This window comes from Etheostoma spectabile, chromosome 4 (genome assembly GCF_008692095.1).
Source record: "Etheostoma spectabile isolate EspeVRDwgs_2016 chromosome 4, UIUC_Espe_1.0, whole genome shotgun sequence".
In the NCBI taxonomy this organism is placed as follows: domain Eukaryota; kingdom Metazoa; phylum Chordata; class Actinopteri; order Perciformes; family Percidae; genus Etheostoma; species Etheostoma spectabile.
In genome coordinates, this window is record NC_045736.1 from 31672195 (window position 1) to 31678433 (window position 6239).

At 39.8% G+C, this 6239-nt stretch overlaps 1 protein-coding gene across 7 annotated transcripts in view; it reads right to left on the reverse strand.

The window, feature by feature from the left end:
• The window catches only part of grip2b (glutamate receptor interacting protein 2b), a 375168-nt gene that overhangs the window by 81984 nt on the left and 286945 nt on the right, over positions 1–6239 (reverse strand). The gene's annotated exons all lie outside the window — the stretch shown is intronic.

Sequence of the window (6239 nt, forward strand, 5' to 3'; positions counted from 1 at the left end):
TTTTGTCACAACTTCCCCCCCCCCCCAGTGGTAGGAATCCTCAGCTCTTGTCCTTCCAAACCCAAACAGCCATATCTGGTGGCTGAGGTGGAAGCACACTGCAAATATGTTTGTCACGACAGGCTTCCGGAAGCACAGCACATGATCGGTTCTGTTTGAATGGATGCACAGATCCGCTTCTCTCTTAACACGTTTTCTCTGTACGGCCTTTCCTCTCTGTTCTCCAACTCTGCCTGATAAATTAGCGTCTCCCGCTCAATTTGAAGGTGATTAGGCTAATGAGTGCTGGCGCTGTCAGCTTACTGAACAGGTTGAGTTCTAGACGAGGCGTCGGGCCAGATTCCGCGAATCTTTTCAAACAGAGACAGTAATGACTTAAGCACATGCAAGGCAGGGTGACAGAGTAAAGGATGGGTGTCATCATAAAGACCTGACTCATTTTTGTACAGCCTTTTTGCAAAGATTCAGATTCATTATTCAGCCACAGCAGTAATGCTATTGTCAACATTGAATTTGTAGTTGAAGACGCATATCTGAAGGTTTTTTTCAGAGCGTAATAGTTATGGTTAATGGTTATGACAGTATTTTAACCCTTGTGTTGTCCTCCCGGGTCAAAAACATACAAAAATTAGACATTCTTTTCCCTTTTTTTTACTTTCTTTTTTTAGTTTTCACTAACACCACATTACTACCACTAGTTTTACACTACTTTTTGGAACTTAATAACCCTCATTTATATAGAATTATACCTAATATTTGAGTCAAAAATCAGAAATTATGAATTATTTTGACTAATAGATAAGATCAGAGGAACATACAGATGAGTTTAGCCAGGAATGAAAGAAATTGCATTTGCAAAGAGCGTCCAAAATCCATTTTTTGCCCATATATCTGATATGGGCGTTTTTTTAAAGGAGTCAGTATGACCAGAGGACAACAAGAAGGTTAACAAGTCCAGATATATTAACATTTGCTTGCTGTGACTTTTCACTGCCTGTTTTAACAAGTCTTTTTAACTCATCAAATCCTGACTCTTGGTCAGTGTCTCTCGGCGTCACATAGCGACCCTTCAGCGTCTGTATAGAACGCACCGGGCAAAGACAATAAGTATGAAAGACCGTAAATCTGCAAAAGGAGGTTCCCCATTACAGTAAGAGGAATTGAGACAAAAGAAGATGCCACTAGATAACACTGGTAATATAAGACAAGATAAGATAAGATAATATTAGAAAACCTTTATTTGACCTTTATTTTGGGGATATTGTGGTTTGCAACAGCAAAGATGAGAGCGGAGATAGATGAGTGTTCAAGATATAGCAAACTGTATTAAACAATAATTCAAATTATGCACAGATGTAATAATAATGGCACATGGGATATATTGCACAGAGTCAACAGTGTTCATTGTACAGTCTGACGGATATTGGAGTAAAGAGCCAATCTACTTTAGTTTAGTGGGTTCTGGTCTGTCTTTATCCCCGAATTATTTTAGCTCAGGTGCACATTTCTGGACTGGTGAGGACCACTTCCCGGGCATGGCAAGAAGAAAACACACCCATAACAATACCTCTCCGTCGGAAATGAAGCCGTGCAGCAGAAGTTCACCGGGCACAACGTGAAAAGGTCCTACCTGATACATATGTTACATTTGTCTACTGACATCTATAGAGGCTGAAGAACAAAGTACTTTATTCTGCTGATTTTACTGGGTTGTAAGTGAAAAATGCCACCGCTCAGATTAAAGAAGTCCAGCTTTCTGCAGAAACACCTGCAAGGTCTGTGAGTGTGTGTGTGTGTGTGAGTGTGTGTGCACATTCGTGTGAGTGTATCTCTGCCTGTGCACGCATGCATGAAGGGAATACTAACAGACACTGCTCTGTTGTGTCTTTCAGGATTCCCTCAAGCTTTCACAAAACCTTTACATACACACACACACACACACACACACATTGGCCTCGGTGCAGGCTGTTAAGCATGAAGCTGTACAGACGAGGTTGAAAGATGTGATTGCTGCAAATGTTTCTGCAAATGTCGATCATCCTGGTACATGTAAGGTTGAAATAGTTTTATTTGATATGTATTTTATTTAGCCAGTAGTTGTTAAGTCTAGTCTTAACGACTACTCAAAGCGCTTTTACACAGTACGGGAAAAATTCACCATTCGCAGACATTCAAATACTGTGGCGGAGGCTGCCGTACAAGGTGCCACCTGCTCATCAGATACACACTCACACACCTTTACACTCCGATGACCCAGCATCGGGGGTAACTCGGGAATCAGTGTCTTGCCCAAGGACACTTCGACACGGGACTGCAGGGCCGTGGATTGAACCACCAACCTTCCAATTGGCAGGCAACCGCTGTACCACGGAGCCACAGCCGCCATGTCTGGGTGTCTTCACACATCAGTGCTTACTCTGAGTCACATGCAGTAGCAGTCATGTGGGATTCATCAGGGTCACATGACTTGGTGTGAATACATCTGGGACATCTGTACATTCACTAGGAGTGAACCAATGTATCATCTTCAACTCCTTCCTCTCAAACTACCACCGACAAACACACACACACACAAAGACAGAGAGCGAAACCCACAACACACACAATTTCAAACAGACTAAACACATAAGACACACGTGCATGCTCTGGCAGATACTCAGGGCAATATCACATAATTACACAAACACACAATTTGGGTTTCTCTTTATCGGTCTCTCTCTCCCTCACAAACACACACACACATTATCCATGACGACTGCCAACTCTATCAGGTAGTGATTATTTTTCAGATAAGCACACAGACTCATTGCTCATTCTGATCTAAGATCATGATCTAAGCCTGATCCGAGGCATAGTCACATGCACACAAAGTGGCGCACATAATCTGCAGACCAAATGTAGAAGCAGACACACAACCCAATTAACACACGTTGCCTACAAGCGCACCCACACAGCATGCAGGGTATTTTACACATTCACACCACATTAAATTTCTCATGAATAAGTATTACCATATAGAGAAATAACAGTAACAAATGTGTAAATACACATACATAACTCTGATGTTATTTCTCTGTATGCGAGAGATGTGTGGCTCAGACTTGCACTATGATGAAGGTTTCACCTCACACACACACTCTCACACACGAGGCTAAGTAAAACAAAAATAAGCATTTGTGTCCCACCCGTTTGGAGCCACCTTCATGGTCTTAAAGGACAATTTCCATGCAAAATGAACCTAGGGGTTAATAACACATGGGTACTAAGCTGACTGTTCTCTGGGATACGTTTAACCCTCATGTTAAAAAATTGACCTTTTTTCCAGTTTTTTCATCACAAACAATGGGCCTTCAAAATAAGTGCTGAAAATGTCAACATTAAACATCAAAAAAGAACCCACAACATTGAAAAAGTGACAAAAATGTCGGAAAAAGTGACAATAGTGTTGGAAACCCTTTTTTTTATTTCTTGGTCGACGGGAAGACAACACAAGGGTTATATGCTCATATAATGTTAGCTAGTAACATTAGTTGTCGGTTTAATGGGAAAATTACATTTAAGCATGATTTCACATGTCCTTCTTTAATATGCATGGGTTAATTATTCGTAGAATTATTCCCATTGCTTTGCAGGGTGTATGACTATTTGGATCTCTCTTTGTGTGTCCTCCCTGAAGGAGAAGACAACTGTGTGTCTTTGCATTTTTCCCCTAAGGACAAATCCCACAAAACAGTTGTCTCAGGAGAAATGTAAAAGAAATCGCTGTTTCTAACCCACTAACAGGGCCCAAAATAGCACCACACTTCCTATGTGGCATAATGAGGTTCCCTACATGTGAACCGAAGCATTGAGAACTTTGCAAGTGTGCATATAGTTTATTAAAAAAGATCGTTTATACATGCCGTTCATGTGCACAGCCAGTCGTTCATGACTGTTTCCCAAGATGGCGCCCGCCTGTCACGTTACAATCACAACTGCCTACATAATGTGTTTTGTATTTTAAATATGGGGTGCGACATAACCAAAATTACCTTTCGAAATATTAAGTTAGCTATTTAAAAAACACTGTCAGTCTGCAACAGATGTTCCCATTTACCAGAAAGGTTTAACAGACATCCTGGTGTGCAAAATACTTCCAAGGTGTGGACACATCCGATGCTTTAGGGGGTGTTTGTTTACTTCGACTGGGTTTGTCTAAAGCCTCAGGGTGCCCCAGTCTGTGGAACATGTTTGTTTGAAGATATTTTCAATCTCTCAGTTTCTTTCACATATTATCCCGTGGTTATACTTTTCTACCAGTCGATATCAACGGGATACTTTGAATCATAATAATGTTGGTTGTATGTGTAAATGAACTCAGGTAAACCTCAGACACAAAGACCATGCAATGGTCAATAAACCTCATTTATAGTACAATATACCTAATGTTTGAGTTAGAAAAGAAGAAATATTATTAAATATTAAATATTTAGACTCAAATTGAAGGAATGTATGTGGATGGATCATCACAGACTGGAATATGTCAACTTTTACTCAATACTATTTAGAAACCACTTTTTCTCCAAATGCTATAAAATTAATAAATACAATAATAAAATGGGTCAATTTGACCAGAGGACAACATGAGGGCTAAAGGGAAACTAGGTACCAACATTAAGAATTCCAATATTTTATTGCCATATCCGAGGAAAGTGTAGGGATTTTAAAAGCAGGCATAGTTCCCCCTTAACTACACATAGAATGGCGTTCCCTTATTTTTTTTGCCTAATCAGTTGAACCATTCCACACCCCTACTCACCCACACAGATTGACAAATGTTCCAGCTATTCTGTAGATTACTATGAGTAATATTCTACTACGGGGCATTATATTACTGTAAAAATACCATGAATGGGTTTTCCAGAGTAGCACCACAGAAGTAATACGTTGAAAGATTCCTGATTTAGTAACCTCATTAATTGGTGATGTCTTGAAAGATCCACTCCCAAGTTTAGAGACACAAAAGTACACTTTAGTAAGTCACTCCTTTCAAACAACCCACAAGAAGAGCATGCTCAGACTTTTGCTTAGAGCATCTCTTCTGACTCCGTGCAGGATATAAACTCTAAATACCAACAAGTTAGAGTCCCGTTATTGAGACAAAACAGGCTTAAGAACTCTTTCACACATCAGTGCATCCTGTTGCTAAACCATAATCAGTTGTCTGCCAAATCCGATCGGGATCCGAGGTTATCATGAGTGGTTTCATCATTCGTACACTGTGTGTGTCTGTTCTCGAACTTTTTGTGTATTTTTCTTTTTCTTTTTTTTGGAGCGGAGCTGCCTGAAATCACAAAATGAATTTTAGTGTGAACCGATCATAATAAAAGTTGGATCGTATCTCAGGAGAAATACAAAGCAACACCTTGCCTTTACAACGCACAATGCTGAAAATTAGGAAAAAAAACAACTCAAACGGACTTAAATCGGCACATGCCGAGCAAGTGAAACTGTTTCAACTGGTCCCGCGGGTTTCATCTCTAGCAATAAAACATTGATGCATTTACTTTTTATTACAACAGCAGGACTCCATACGGTCTGAGAGTCTGACGATGAATGGCAAAGCGTGTTTCATATGTGAGTAGAGCTGGAACAATTCCAAAACTATCTCAGAAATAATTGCAATTAACCATATAATTGTCCCTTTCAGTCCAATTTAAAACATGTATCCATTTATTACTTTTGCAAACAGATTAAAGTTTTGAATGAGTCCCAGTATACTGTACGTGTTATTGTTATGTCACTAGCGACCCAGATAATGTAATAACACAAGTACCACGCCTCTGTATTATCACAAAACACCAATGACCATCAACAGAAATGGTGATTATGCAAAAGATGGCGATTAGACAATTATTTAATAATTGTGACAAGCCTATATGTGAGCAAACTCTCATTTGGACTAGTTTTCATGTGACCCAAGATATGAAAATGATTCAGATTGTGAGAACAGAAAATACTTAATGAAAATCACCAAACAATTTGTTTGCATGGCTGCACAAAATGGACGTCCAGCAGGTACTGCACTGTGCACAATAGTACACATTAACATGACAATGCTGCCTATTTAAGATGTTTTGTTGTCTGAGTTAATACGGACAATACACTTCGCTGAGCTGAAATTACAGGAGTGTGCTGTGTTTGTATTGGTCCGCTGCCAGGTGCCAACATCTGTATTGAAAGTGAAGCAGGGGGCCATT